This window comes from Vespa crabro, chromosome 2, assembly GCF_910589235.1.
Source record: "Vespa crabro chromosome 2, iyVesCrab1.2, whole genome shotgun sequence".
NCBI classification, from domain to species: Eukaryota; Metazoa; Arthropoda; class Insecta; order Hymenoptera; family Vespidae; genus Vespa; species Vespa crabro.
In genome coordinates, this window is record NC_060956.1 from 15,961,606 (window position 1) to 15,977,524 (window position 15,919).

Here is a 15,919-nt window from a genome sequence, read left to right on the forward strand (position 1 = left end):
TAAGACGAAGAGCAACAAGACGATTGTGCGTATTGCGTTTCCACTTTTTCCATTTCACTTTTATCTTACACGCACGACTGCTTACGAGTCTCGCACAATTGCACGTTCGAAGAAAAGTGGACAAAGTCGATAGTTGTGGCGATCAAAAGCACGCAAACAAATAGTTTTAAATCGTAGTTCGAATCTTTTTTCGTTAATATCGATCGATTTGAATCGAGCGAATTTTTAAATAAGATTAAATATCAAGAACGAACACAAAGATCATATTATAAGAGTACTGCTAACATCTGCGTATATCTGGTTGTCATTTTTTAGGAATTGTTGCTTATTTTCGTAGTAGGTAAGAATAACATCGGTAAATTGATCAACTTAATAAACATAAATTAAAAAATCGATAATGTAAAAGTTAATAATAAGTAAAAAAACACAAATGACTAATATTAATAATTATTATTTCCATTGAGGAAAAAAGGCAAATAAAAATACGTACAATCACAATTTTTCTTTTAGCTTATCACTAAACACTTTCCATTTAATTAATTAATAATTAAGCATAGTACGGTATAAAGCGTATCAATAGACAAATAGCTTTGCGTTTATTTTCCAACAAACATGTTACAATTCCCTTATCATCGGTTACACACGAAGATAGAAAAAGGACGACAATCGATTAAAATATTTCTTTGGTATTGCCACGAGACGTTATACGCTCATTTCACTATCGCATAATCACGGAGTACAACAGGCAACTCTGGATAGTGCGAACGACTCGTGTAAATATAAGAGCCGACTGTTGAATTTATTGCACGAATTATTATGCGCAATTATACGCAAAGTCGCCAAGTCCGCGGACGGACCGCGGAATTTGAAAGCGTGCTGGTACGAGATACGAGTTATACTGGGAGAAAGAGGAAAAGAAAGAGAGAGAGAGAGAGAGAGAGAGAGAGAGAAAGAAAGAGAAAGAGCGAGAGAGGGAGAAAGCAAATACTTTAAATACTTCAAATATTTACTTCTCACTTTTTTATCTCTTTCTCTTTCTTTCTGTATAAGTTCTCCGTTCGAAAGGAACGTCGTATAAGTGCAAATAATTTTAACTATGGCACGATAAGATCGTTAATATTTGACAAAATGATTCAATTAAAGAGAAAGAGAGAGAAAGAGAGAGAGAGAGAGAGAGAGAGAGACAGAAAACATGAATTTACAAAAGAATTTCTATACTTCTATTCTTCTTAGAACATTACTATATAAGAAGACGAAAAAGATAAATTGTGGGAGGGAAAGAAATAGAAATGATCGAGAATAAGATATTGAGAGATTGTAAAGTATCCCGACGATCCAGTTCGTAGACGGTCACCCTGTATAACGAGGCAACTCTTACGTACGGAATGGGGTACCATCTTATTTACGTTAAAGTGGTTGTCGGCCAACTTAGAGAAGCGGCCATCATTCAATCAAGCCGGGAACAATTTAAACAGCCTGATTCACGCAGCGAAATCATTTAATATTTGACGTCAAGCACGATTATCGTATAACGGTCGCGTAATAGCCGATTTGTTTGTATAGGTTGCAACAAGCGGCGCCGTAATTTTCAAATGGCACGTCTGCTGCCATGAGAACGGGACGTTCGCTCGGATCACCATTTTGATTTACTTCCTTTCTACAAAAATATAATGTATATATATATATATCTTTTTGTTTTTTGCTGTTCTTTCCCTCTTAAAAAAAAAAAATAAATCCTAAAAAAAATCTTCTCCCAAAACTATGTTCAAATATTTTTAAATTCTTCATTTCTACCGGTTTTTTCATTGTCATTAAAGATCGAGTTGATCGGGTCGAGTCTCTTGACTTTGCTGTGACTCCGAGCGATCTTTAGAAGCGTATTTTTATTAGTACTCTCTTCTGCCAGCCGGCCAATCTATTTATAGACACGAATTATCTTCATCCGCCGTAGAACAATACGTCAGCATGCTGCTCGGCTCGTGAAGAGCTTTCAATAGGAAAATAATAATCATGTCGATTCATCGTTAGTCGATAGAGAAAATGACCGATAGAGAGAAAGAGAGACAGTGAAAGAGAGAGAGAGATAGAGAGAGAGAAAGAGAGACAGATTGTCTTCTCTAACTCTTTTTCTCTCTCTCTCTCTCTCTCTCTCTTTCTCTTTCTCTCTTTCTCTCTCTCTTTCTCTCTCTCTCTTTCTCTCTCTCTCTCTCCCTCTTTTCCTTTTACACATTGCTCGCGGTGAAATTCCCGATTCGAAGGCGTAGGCGAATCACCGAAGATAAATTGTCTATCTCCCTTCCGAGAATTTACGTTCCGAGCACGCCGTACTGTGAGCTCTTTTGCGGTACTCAAAGAAAAAATCTTCTTCGTCGATACGAAGGCGTACGGAAGCGTTTTCGAGGAGTACAAGAGTGTAGAAAAAAAGATGTAAAAAAAAGGGAAAGAGAGAGAGAGAGGAAGAAAGAGAAAGAGAAAGAGAGAGAGAAAGAGAGAGAGAGAGAGAGAGAGATAATTTATTCGGATATGGTTACACACGCACGATGTACGATGACGTCTATGACTGTTTACCGAAGCATGCGATAATATCGTAGTCTCTATCTTTATTTATCTAACACTATCTGTATCTATCTATCTATATATATATATATATATATATATATATATAGAGAGAGAGAGAGAGAGAGAGAGAGAGACAAAGAGAGACAATATATATATCAAATGCTTTTTACTCCAAGCAACTCGTTTTCCGATTTTAAATCGGTAAATGTAATAGATTGATGTAGAAAAAGAAAGAGAAAGAGAAAGAGAGAGAGAGAGAGGGAGAGAGAGATGGAAAATAATTTCCTATTTTTCTCTTTTTTTTTCTTTTACTTCATCTCCATCTACGCACGTTTCTTCTATTTCTATCTTTTTCTCATCTACATATGTCTTTTCCATCTCTTTCTTTTCTATTTATCTCTTTCTGATTCACTTTACTCTAAGCTATGCGTTTCCTGCTTGGAAATCAGTAGGTGTAATAGATTGATGTAGAAGAAGATGGAGATAGAGAAAGAGAGAAAGAAAGAGAGGAAAAAATATAACTTTTTTATTATTCTTTTTCTTCTACTTCTCCTTCTACATCTGTTTCTTCTAATTCCCCTTCTACATCTGCTTCTTCTAATTCTCCTTTTACATCTGCTTCGTCTACTTCTCATTCTACATCTGTTTCTTCTCTTCCTTCTTCTCTCTTTCTCTCTCTCTCTCTCTCTCTCTCTCCTTCTCTCTTTTTCTCATCGTCGTCTTTTCTGTCTCTTTCCATTCCTAACTCGCGAGAAGCGCCGATCGTATCTCCATAACGATCGCACCTGCGGCACAAACGAGTTGTTGTCCACGCATATGCGGTTACTTTACATAAGATATGCGCGTTTAGAGGTGGCTCAAAATAAACTCGTCACGATTCGACACGTACGCTTTGCGAGAGAGAGAGATAAAGATAGAGATAGACAGGTAGATAGATAGATAGATAGATAAAGAGAGAAAGAGAGAGAGAGAGAGAGAGAGAGACAGGGAGAGAGGGAGAAAGAGAATCGTCATTTGAGTTTGATTTATCGATCGATGCTATTTTCGCAACGAACTTCCTTCGATTCCATTTCGCCACTTTCTAAAGTGATTTTCTCGAGTTTGTTTAAAATTTCAAGATATCTTCGATATTCCATCATCAATAACAATTTACTTGCTATTAAAAATGTGTCATAATTTATAATGCTTAAAGTAGATCATAAATCTTTTAAAACAGATTTTCCTTCTATTTTATCAATCTTATTAACGAACAATATAGAATCATTTGACATAAGATAGATTTTTTAAATCCATACAATGGATATAATAATCTATAATGTTTAAAGTCAATTTGAAATCTTAAATTTTCTTTTTACTTTCCCATCCTTTATTATTAACGATATGAGTGGTTACGATCGTCCGAAATGAAAAACATTTCCCGATATTTTTAACGGATGTAATAATCCATAATGTTTAAAAGGGATTATTAAATCATGAATATTCTTTTAATTTCCTAAGACTTGGTAACGTACGATAAAATCGTTGGAAATGAGAAACATTTCTCAATTTTAAATACTGCAACAAGACACACTGTGTTCTATAACGAGAGAGTAAGAGAAAGAAAGAGAGAAAGAGAGAGAGAGAGAGAGAAAGAGAGAGTAAAAGAGAAGGAAAGAGATAGACGAGGGAAATATGGCGATATCCACAAGCAAGAGCGCTCAACGTTAATACTCGTATGGCACATCGTAGCATCGAGAAGAACGTTCGTGTTGACACTCGGAAAAAAGATAAGATAAGGAGCGTCAGCGGCCAATCGGCGCTTCTATACGTCTCTTATGCGACGTCACTGTTGCTAAGTTCTCTTCGTATGTAATGTATTTGCGACATTACTATATAATTAATATTTTCGTGAATTATTCCGAGTCACGTTGATTCGAACAATTGTAACTCAAAAAAATTTCATTTTCGTTGCTTTTAAATGTGACGAGGGACAAAATAATACATACAACTCTTTCTCTCTCTCTCTTTCTCTCTTTTTATTTCTCTCTCTCTCTCTCTCTCTCTCTCTCTCTCTCTCTCTATTTTTATTTTTCATAAAATTGTTATCTTTAAATACATTACACGAGAAAATAGGAGATCATAAAATTTTGGAAATTTATATAACAATGATCGTGACATCGGAGAAAGTACAATTAAATTAATAACAAAAACAAAAGATATATCATCACTGATAATGTTAATTATAGAACTCTCTTTCTCTTTCTCTCTCTCTTACTCTCTCTCCCTCTCTCTTTCTCTCTCTGTCTCTCTTGTTATTTTTTTTTTTATATATTTGTAAAAATATACTCTTTCAACACATTACACAAGAGAAGATAAGATCATGAAACAGTTAACAGAAAATTTATAACGATCGTAATGTCGAAGGAAATATACTAATCATAAATATAGAAGTCAAACGTTCTTTCTCGTCGATTTTTAATTATCAATTATTTCACCCAGTGTATTTTCAAAAGGGCGAACAGAAGTTACATTTTATTCGAATAATTTTCACTCGACTTCATTGATTTTTACCATTCCCTCCATACGTTTACGAGAACAAGTTCGAGTAATATGAAGATAAAACGATTCGTGTAAATTACCAGCTATGGTGTTCTCCAGTTTCAGACACACGCGTACATATAAAACATGATATCATTAAGGACGAACGAACAAACCTACTGGAGTCATGGCTCGTTGATCGTTATCAATGCTATTAGCTGATGGCAATCAATATGTATGACGATTTTATTTGAATAAATGAAATTTATGTAAAAATTTCGTGAAATTTATTAAAATATCCTGCGTCTTGATTACGTTTATTGATAATTTAAAGATTAATAATTAAAAATAAAAATTCAATTTAACGATGTTAAATGCATACCTATATTCGTCATATTTTAATATACATACATATCTACATTTCTACGCTACTAGAAATCGAAAACGCATCTTCGGTCTCGTCGACGGAAACTAAGCAAACACTGTTAGTCCGCTTAACTTCGACTCGTAAATAAGATTACATTCGAGCAGACTATGGATTTGCAAACAGTTAAGAGCGTAAATGACATCTTCGGTACACGTGCTCGTTCGTGCGAATACATCCGACAAGAATCTTCTTGGTCTCTTTATCTCTCCACGTTCTACGCCAGCACGTATAAAGAAACCAAAGAGCTGAGTAAGTTTCAAAAATATACGAAAATAAGGCCAAAAAGAAACGAAGCGTGCAGCGATATCGCGGTTGGTATATCTACGCGATAAGAAACAAAATTTTGTTTTTAATGAGTTCTCCGCTTATTTAAAAAATGAGCTATTTCGTTTGTTTTTGATATTAAAATTTATGCGTTTGTTTTTTCTTTTTCTTTTTTTTTTTTTTTTATTTGAAACTATGGCGAAAAGTTCACCGTTTATAGATACATTATTGATAATTATTTATTAATTATTTTAGTTATAAAGTAAATTTTTTAAAATCGATTTACTATTGAGTTTTTAACGAATATTAAGTTCTTTTTCATTCTTTTTACGAGAATGGCCTTTATACGATGCTTACAATTGAGAGTACAAAAAATCAAAATATATTCTCAAACTACGAAACTTAATTCTATGAAGAACCAATTTTGAACCAATTAGACGTTTATCATTATATATTATAGAAATATCAGGCTCTCTTTAAATTAGATAAAAAGGAAGAAAAAAACAGGAAAGGAAAATAACTTTATATATTTAATTAAATGCAAAAGGTAAATGTAAAATATATAGTAACGAAATATATTAAATTCAGAGGAAATAATTAAATGAGACATATAAAGTCATTGCATTTAATTATATTTAATAAATTTCTATCAAAACGATCGAGACGAGTTTGCGAAGAGATATCTGAAAAACATTTATGGTCATACGCATTTAATAAATAAATAAAAATTGAAAATAATTATAATGTATAAATAAATAATATATATGGGAAATTTTGCATTATCGAAGATAGAAAAAAAAAGAAACATTTACACGAGAATTACATTCCGACATTAAACAATAAAGACTTTATATATAATTTTTCATAATTTTCACAAATTTCATATTTTCAAACATAAAAAATATATTTACTTCGAGTAAGATAAAAATAAATTAAAATTAATAAAAAGGAATAAATACAAATTAAATTCATGGTAGTTAATAACAGTAATTACAATTAATAAATCGAGATTAATGGAAGAATATGAGAAAAGAAAAATAATGAAATAAAAAATAAAAATAAATAAAAAAAGAAATTAATAAATAAAGAGGAAAATTAGTCGAGAGGAAAAATTTTGATTTTCGGATCACCGCGCGTAAAAATCGATCACTCGATCGTGGTTCGAGAGAAGTCAGAGGGGTCGCAGTGGCTCCATCTGAACGGCAGCAGACGGCACTAGCCCCCTTGCGATCATGTGTTCGCTTCAGTATGTTGCGGCCTCTGCTAAAGCGCGGTCGTATCTGAGTTTCTTGAGCAATTGTTTTTTTTTTTTCGATCGGGACGATCGTCATCGTCGTTTTCTCTCGTCAATCCGATCGTTGTAATCGTCGGTATAATTTTATCAAAACGAACCAAGTACGTCATCGACGTAATCCTAAGGAGTGTTACATTTGAGGACAAGTCACCGAAAAAGCAACGAATCGATTTAATAGATCGCAAGCAAGTGTGCTCGACCTCGTGACCTTCGAATCGTCCGATAATATACGCGATCGCGTTTTGTCGGCTGGTACGAGAATATCTTCTAAAGAGGACCTAATAGAAAGAAAGAAAGAAAGAAAGAAAGAAAGAAAAAAAGAAAGAAGGAACTAAAACAAAAAGAAACTGAAAGAACGAAAGAAATAAAGAAAAATATATATATACATATATATATATATATATATTTATATACATAGATAGATAGATAAAAGGAGAGCAACGTTCTCCTTTTCTTAATGCTGTGCTCTTATTCTTCCTCTTCTTCTTAATTTTCATCTTCCTCGTAGAGTTGGAAGTTTCGCGGCTCCGAGGCCGCGTTCTTCCGCGTTCTCTCCTCCTTTCAAGTGAACGTACGCGCGCGCACAAGTACAAGAGCTTCCTCTTTCTTGTTTCTCCGCATCATCATCATCATCATCTCTCTCTCTCCTCTCTGTCTCTCACACACTTTTTCTCTCTCTCTCTCTCTCTCTCTCTCTCTCTCCCCCTCTTCCTCATCATAATAGAAGAAAACGAAGAAAAAGAAGAGACGAGGGATACTCTGTTGATCGTGCGCGCCTATGCGAGTGAGTGCTACATCTTCGTTTGTTTTTCTTTTTTTCGTGAAGATTTCATCGGATATCCATCGACACGCATCGTATACACGCATCATACACACACACACACACACACACACACATATGGCACACAACAAATAAATAAACAGATACACTTAAATATAACGACAAATAAACGTCATTTGGGGAAAAAATAAAGAAGAAAGAAAGGAAGGAAAGAAAGAAGGAAGGAAGAAATAAAGGAATATAGTACAACATTAATAAATTAGAGAATCTAGTGTTACACGCTGGTGTTGTTGCTGGTGTTATTTAACGTAAACCATCATCGAGTAATATCGATCATCTGACTCTTTCTAATATTCATCACTCTCTTTCTCTCTATCGTTCCTTTCCGGCGAAGAGCAGAGAAAGAGAAAGAGAAGGTGAAGGAGGAGGAGTAGAAGGAGGACCAAGTTCGCCGACTTTTTCGCGAGGATGTCGAGATAGCCTACCGAGCTTCCCTCTGAGCCCTCGCGAATATATACACTCGCGCGCACTAACACATATATACCCGTCCACGACGAAACACACATCGACGAAGCACTCCACTCTCTTTCATCCGCGGGATTGGATTACCATGCTGGACACGGCCACGAGTCGCAGGTAACAGAGAACCGTGTGCGCACCCTACCTATCTCTCTCTTTTTCTCTCTCTCTCTCTCTCTCTCTTTCTCTGTCTCTCTTCCTCTGTTATTCTCTTTATCTCTTTCTCCATTCTCCCTCTCTTTCGATATACACTCTTCTCTTTCTCCTTCACCAATCTCTTTCTTCGTCTTTCTCTCTCTTCTTTCTTCGTCCATCGACTTGAAGCCAGCATATTCTCCTCTCTCTCTCTCTTTCTCTTTCGTCTTCTATATCTGTCCATCCTTGTCGCGTCCATTCGTATACTCCTCTCCGCCATCATCATCTTCCCTCTCTCTCTCTCTCCCTCCTTCTCCCTCTTTCTCTCTCACGGTCATGGCACGTCCAACGAAGAAGAAGAAGAAGAAGAAGAAGAAGAAGAAAAGAATCTTCGTACTCCGCTACCACGCGACTTCACTCGACTCGATACATCCGCTCGACTTTGCCGCCTCTCTCTCTCTCTCTCTCTCTCTCTCTCTCTCTCTCTCTCTCTCTCTCTCTCTCTCTCTTCTCTACCTCTCCCTCTCTCTTTCTTTCGCTTTAGGAAAGATATCTCGAAGTCGTCGTCTCGAGATCGTCTCGAGATCATACGGATTTGCTCTCTTTTCTTATCTTCCGTTTCTCTGTCTCCCTTCTCTCATTCCCTTCTTTTTCTTTCTCCTCTTCCTTCTCCTCCTCCTCCTTTTATTCTTCTTCTTCTTCTTCTTCTTCTTCTTCTTCCTCCGATCGAGAAATTCGAATCGGGATGCCACGAGCACGCGCTCTCGGATGCTTTCTCACGGTTTTAACCCTTTGCACTCAAGCTATTTTTAGACCTGGTTCTCGGCCAACTTCGATTTCTTCCTTCGATAGGCCTCTCGACTTCGTAGTGAAAGCTCTAGCCTATTGGATCTATCTATCTTCTTTCTAGTTTGTAAGAAAAGGATATTATCCTTGATTGTGTTTTTGTTTCTTTTTCTCTCTCTCTCTCTCTCTTTCTCTCTCTATCTACCTCGTGCTTTTTTTCTTTCTTTTTTTTCTCTTCTTTTTTTCTTCTCCCCCTTTATGTTTTATTGTTGGTCTAACAATAAGTTCTTGAAAATTTATACTCTCATGTCTTTCTTTTTTTGTATAATTGTAAGCTTCCTCTCGAGAGTCACGTGTTCCTGGACTTTACATATGTATATATATATATATATATATATATGTATATGTATATGTATATGTATATGTATATGTATATGTATATGTATATATACATGTACATGTACATATCCTGGAAATGAGGCGAGACGTAAATATTTGAAGTTCACTTTGAATTGTATTCGACAGGGCGATGGCTCTGTGTATATATGTATGTATGTAATCATACACTGACAAGAGCTTGGCAATTTGATCGTTCGACCTATTGAACGTATGTCTTTATTGTTCGAATAATTATGAATAAATGTAATTTAAATTGATGTCAAAAAAAAAAAAGAAAAAACAAAAATTAATAGACGGTACTATTTAGAAAAAGGGTAATGTTCATTATTAATAAGTAATATGAAATTTCATTATTATTATTATTATATTAATAATGTATTAATAATTATCATTATAATAATTATTAGTACATTATTATTATTATTATTATTATTATTATTATTATTAGTATGTTATCAATATAAAAAAGGAATATATAATAATTATTTGATTCATTATATATTCAATACTAACAGTATATTAAATAATTTTTAATTTTCACTTATTTACATGTCTGCCTGTGCAATAATATAGTATCCTGAAAATTAGGAATGAATATTAAAAGAAAAATAAAAAGAAAGAGAAGAAGAAAAATTATTCTTATGCAAACAATATTTGCATAAGAATTTCATATTGGATTTTGTAATCTCCTCTTAAAGCACGTTTGAAATTTTTCCACTCGAGTTTTAAGTATGTTACGTCTCAAGAATGAACGTTCGTCTGGCTTTGCTCAAAGATAAGAACGATTAACAGGTGATTTTTATTTCGAACACGATGAAAGGAGGATGATTATCGCGATGGATTACGTACTACGTTCGTTATTATATCACTTTTCAACGATCATCTTACCGATATTTGTATATTTGACGTCATCATTAACATAATAATCATCGATAGGTACCAATGTTATTACGAAATCATTCTCATTGCAATTCATTAACGTATTTCTTTATTTAATTATTATATTACCGTAAAAGAACGTTCATTTTTATAATCATTTATGATATATGATAATTTGATATTATATTCTTGATATTATATTCTTGATATAATTTTTCAAAATATATACTTGGATTGTTTTTAATAAATTTATATAAATTAGTTCGCGAATGAATAAAAAAAATATATATACATATATATTTTGTTTTTATCTTTTAACAAATCCACGCGACATTGGCGTCAAAATCAGTGAGGATACAACTGAACGTACCAAGTCCGACGAAGAACTCCGTGCTTAACAATCTTAACAAGGCGCAACGATCTCCTTCGAGCATTATTACTTCACGGTCAAGAAACTCTATTTGCTTGGTAGCTTAACGAGCGATAACTCTTCGACGTTTAATCGTTCCGCAGGACGGTTCGTCGATCTGCAAGTTTCTCTCTCTCTCTCTCTCTCTCTCTCTCTTCCTCTCTCTCTTTCTTTTTCAGCTGCAAATTCAAGGTCGTTCGATCGTGTACATTCTTTTTTTTCTTTTTTTTTTCTTTTTTTTTTTTAATATTATCACATCTTCGATATCTTTTATGCAATTTCGTGAATGGTACCGGTAATTTTATTCGAATTAAAAATAATCTTTAAATAATGATAATCTCATTAACATATAAAGATTTTAATTAAATCAATAAAGTTTTATTAATGAAATAATGCAAATATTACAAATATTTCATATTTGTCTAAATACATTTGAACAATGTTATATCGCATAATATAATATTTCATATCTTCGTAAAATATATATATTGTATAAATACATATTTTATATTTCTAACATTTGTATCGTTTTATAATAGAACATAGAAACAATTACATTTATTGAAAACCATGTTGTTGTTTGTCATAAAATAATGTTTTGGACAATTTTCGAAACGTTGTTTTCAATTAAAAGTACACCTCGTAGAGTGATGATTAGGTAAAGAAAACATTGGTAGTTTCCTCTCGTATCTGTTTACTCGTCGTCAAGCTACGCGTTCAATATCTTCATAAACACGTAGTAAGCAATACAAGTTGATGGTATCGGTGAGAAGAGAATATAAACTTTAGTCTTACTGCTGCTCCAAAGAATAAAGGTTTCCCGACTTTCTTCTGCTTCATCGACTACATGGAATTCGAGGACTGTTCCTCCTAACGCAGATTTTCTCTCTCTCTCTCTCTCTCTCTCTCTCTCTCTCCTCTCTGTCCCTCTATCTCATTCTCTCTCTTTCTCTCTCTTTATCTTTCTCTTTCTCTTTCTCTTTCTCTTTCTCTTTCTCTTTCTCTTTCTCTTTCTCTTTCTCTTTCTCTTTCTCTTTCTCTTTCTCTTTCTCTTTCTCTTTACGAACATAAGAAACGGCACGCGTTTGTTCTTAGAATCGATAGCTTCTTTTACATATTTCTTATATATTTGTTTTTCTTTTTTTTTTCGCTTTTTCTTTATTTTTTTTGTTTTTTTTTGTTTTTTTTTTTTCATTCTCAGAAAAAGGAATACACGATCGTGTAAGAAAGATCGATATTTCTTTTGTTGTATTTTCTAACAATCATAAGTTTTCCCTTATGTCAATATTTCTAATAATATCAAAGTTCTAAAATGTTTATAGAAAGGTCATTCGTTAAAACGCATTAATTATCACGATTATGAGAAATAAATATTATCGCTAATAACGAGATTTATATGTATGTATTATATGTCCAATAGGTATGTTTGATTAATTTATTCAAAATAAAATTTATACAAAAAAGATATCAGAACTAAATAAAGATTTATATTATTAAAATCCAATGGGAATAAATGAATCGTTAATTATTAATTACATTATAATTATTATGAATTATTAATTATAATTATAAATAATTAATAATATTACAATAATTAATGATTAAATTATTATCATTGAATTTTAATATAAATCCTCGTATCCGTCTTATATCTTTCGTGCAATATTTTTTATATTATAATAATTAACGATATAATTACACTTACTAAATTTTTTTCTCGAATAATAACGAATATTATTTTCAAAAAATAATAAAGATTTCTTAAGTGTGTGTATATATCGTAACGCAATTATTTGTTAAGAAATGTTTGAAAAATTTCAATTTCTTTGCAAAGTGAGAAAAAGAGAGATAGAAAGAGAGAGAGAGAGAGAGAGAGAGAGAGAGAGAGAGAGAGAGAGAGAGGCGGAGAGGAGGAGAGAAAGAAAGAAGAAGGAAAGGAGCAACATTGGAATCCGAAGTATTCGTGCCTTCGACCTCTTAACAGAGATTTACTTAACGGAGAGATAAGCTCGAGACGAAGGAACGTAAGAGGCTTTCTATCGAGATTCTTTCTCGCGGCACTAACGACCTACGAGAGCCACTATGAGATTGATTTACGTCGATCCGATGACTCTCGCGTGGCTCCGCGTGCACCGAGTTTCCTCGTAAGAGCTTCCTCGTTCTTTCGAAACGAGCCTGGCCCGAGTTACTTTCATTTCCTGCGGTCCGATATTTCTTTTCAATTTGACAATTTAATAAATCCTTATTTAATTACATTAATCACAACATAACCGAAAACGTTGCAACATAGAATTTTCTTATTCCGAATAAAAGTATCTTAATGATAATTTTTTAATTATATATCTTCAAATCTTCAATTTTATATTAGGAGGACCGGAAAGTAATATCGCTTTCTTAAATTAAATTCAAATGAATAAATTTTTAACAAGTTTTTATTTTTAATCACAATTAAATATCGACATGCGCAGAAACGACATTACTTTCCGGTCCTCCTAATATATATATATATATATATATATATATATATATATATATATAGATTTTATAATAAAATATATATTTACAATAAAGTGAAAAATTTTGTGTAATTTTGTTGAAGAGATTCGTGAATTACGAAATGCGAAATTTTATATTTGTGTGAATATATAATATGGATTTAATATTTTATTATAAATATATGTATACATATATATATATGTATACATATATATATAATATTTTAATAATATAAATTTTCTATAATTCGTTACACATGGATACATATTTATGTGTACAATTATTTAAATATTTCTGTTGAAAAATAATTATCGTAAAAATTCAATAAAATATAAAAAAAAAATTCATAATCCATGAATTTCCAACAAGATTGCGTAAATTTTCTACTGTTACATACTCGGGCTTTTGCGAATCGGCAAAATTATATCTAAAACTTTGCTCGTGTATACGTTGAATAAATCGATCATCCGACGTTGATCAATCGTTTCCGATACTTTATTTTTTTAATCGTTTTGAATTTATAAATCATAATATCGCTCTCCTTCTGGATAATTCGTTAGTATTACGCATCTATATATATATAGATATTATATATATACAATCGATCGGCATTCGAGAAAGATCGTTTTTTCTGAAATATTCGCATATGCCATGCGGATGTACCGTTAAGACGGGATCTGTTGACATTAGCTGACCGTGATCTTTTCGTCTCTTTCTCTCTTTTTCTCTCTCTCTCTCTCTCTCTCTCTCTCTCTCTTGTAAATAAGAAGTGACACTAAAAAAATCTGGAATCCTTTATAACACCGTTTAACCTTAAACTGTTACACAGTCATGCATACACGTATATTTCTTAATTAATTTTTTATTTTATTGTTTTTGCTAAAAAAAATTAATCGTCATTTCGTATCTAAATGTTCGCTATAAGTATAAATTATATTACTTAATGTAGTATAATTGTAGCTAATTACAAGTTCATATATGAGTTTCACACATAACATATAATTAATTTTTAAACATTAATAAAAATTATTTTATAAAAGATTAAAAGAAAAAGAAAAAAAAAAGAAGAAAAAAGAAAAGTTAAACACACGAATAATTTCCATTTGCAACGAACTTTATCTGGTGCCGTGCTCCATTATGAAATTCACGAATGTTTATATGAATTCTTTGGAATTGTGACCTCGAGACGTTAAAAAAAAAAGGAAGAAAAAAGAAAAAAGAAAAAAAAATATATCATACGAAGCAACGACGATTATTTTTAGCCCCAAGTGTTATCTTCCCGATAAAAGAAGGAAAAGAAGAAGGAAAGAAGTAAAGATGAAAAAAAAAAATGGAGATATCTAGTTGGTAAAAAATTTGAACGAGACCGAATGGAGAGATTTTAGTTTCTATTAATAGACTAGAAAACCGGTTAGCCTGTGTTATTTTCGAAGGAATTAGAATCAATCGTCGTATAAATTAAATCCCATCGACGATTCTAATAATACTTTACTAGGTTTTTTATTGCTTCAGCAATATATTTCTTTCAAATATATTTCTCTCTCTCTCTCTCTCTCTCTCTCTCTCTCTCTCTCTCTCTCTCTCTCTTTATTTATCTATCTATCTATCTCCTTCTTTCCCATATTTTTGTGTATATCGATAAACATATTCGTCAGCAAGTTTCATTGAATTTTGAATTGCAACATGTTATAATTCGATTAAAATAAATTTGGAAAAAGTCAATATACGTGTATAGTGATAAGTTTAATTAACTTTCGAAGAAGATTTTGTTGTTTGAAAATATAATATTCGAACGTAGTTCGTTTGTTGAAAAATTTGTCGATTCTTCGGAAAGAATAATTTATTACTTTTTCTTTTCTGTCTCTCTCTCTCTCTCTCTCTCTCTCTCTCTGTCTCTTTTTCTTTCTTTCTTTCTTTCTTTCTTTCTTTTTCTTTGACAACGCAGACAGAGAAAAATTTGTTTTCTCGTCTCGTTCGATTAGAGGTCGTCTCTCAATAAACATTCTTACGATTCTCAATGTAAACGGTAAATTCTATCTTAGAAGAAACTCGAGAGGAGACGAAGAAACAGCACTCGACTTCGTTAACGAGCTTAATTATTTCAAACCTCGAACGTTAATCTCAAGCACTCTCGAGATATTTTCTTTCTCGTTCTCGCTAAGAGTTACACACGTACCCGCGGCCAATTTAAATTCGTCAAATCTGTTTACGCGACGGACATGACGAGAATCAATTGTTAAGAGAGAACAAGAGATCGACGAATTCTTTCTATGAGGAAAATCATTGTCGTCATTAACGATTAAGAGATTAAATCTTACACATACTCGTTTTCATTTATTTTTGAATTTTCATTTATTATAATATTTTTATTTATTTCATTTATCCTATTTTCTATTCTTCATCCTTTTACTCACCTTGTATATTTTCATTGTGTTTATGTAAAACAAAGAGAAG

The 15,919-nt window shown here is 32.6% G+C and overlaps 1 protein-coding gene across 5 annotated transcripts in view; it reads left to right on the top strand.

The window, feature by feature from the left end:
• The first annotated feature begins 6,920 nt into the window (after positions 1 to 6,920).
• The window catches only part of LOC124422025 (receptor-type guanylate cyclase Gyc76C-like), a 73,987-nt gene continuing 64,988 nt past the window's right edge, over positions 6,921 to 15,919 (top strand). Inside the window, exon 1 of one of the 5 annotated variants that reach the window (XM_046957899.1) lies at positions 6,921 to 8,478. The gene's annotated coding sequence lies outside the window, so the exon portion shown is untranslated. The remainder of the gene's footprint in view (positions 8,479 to 15,919) is intronic. The other 4 variants (XM_046957898.1, XM_046957900.1, XM_046957901.1 and 1 more) reach the window with 4 other exon arrangements.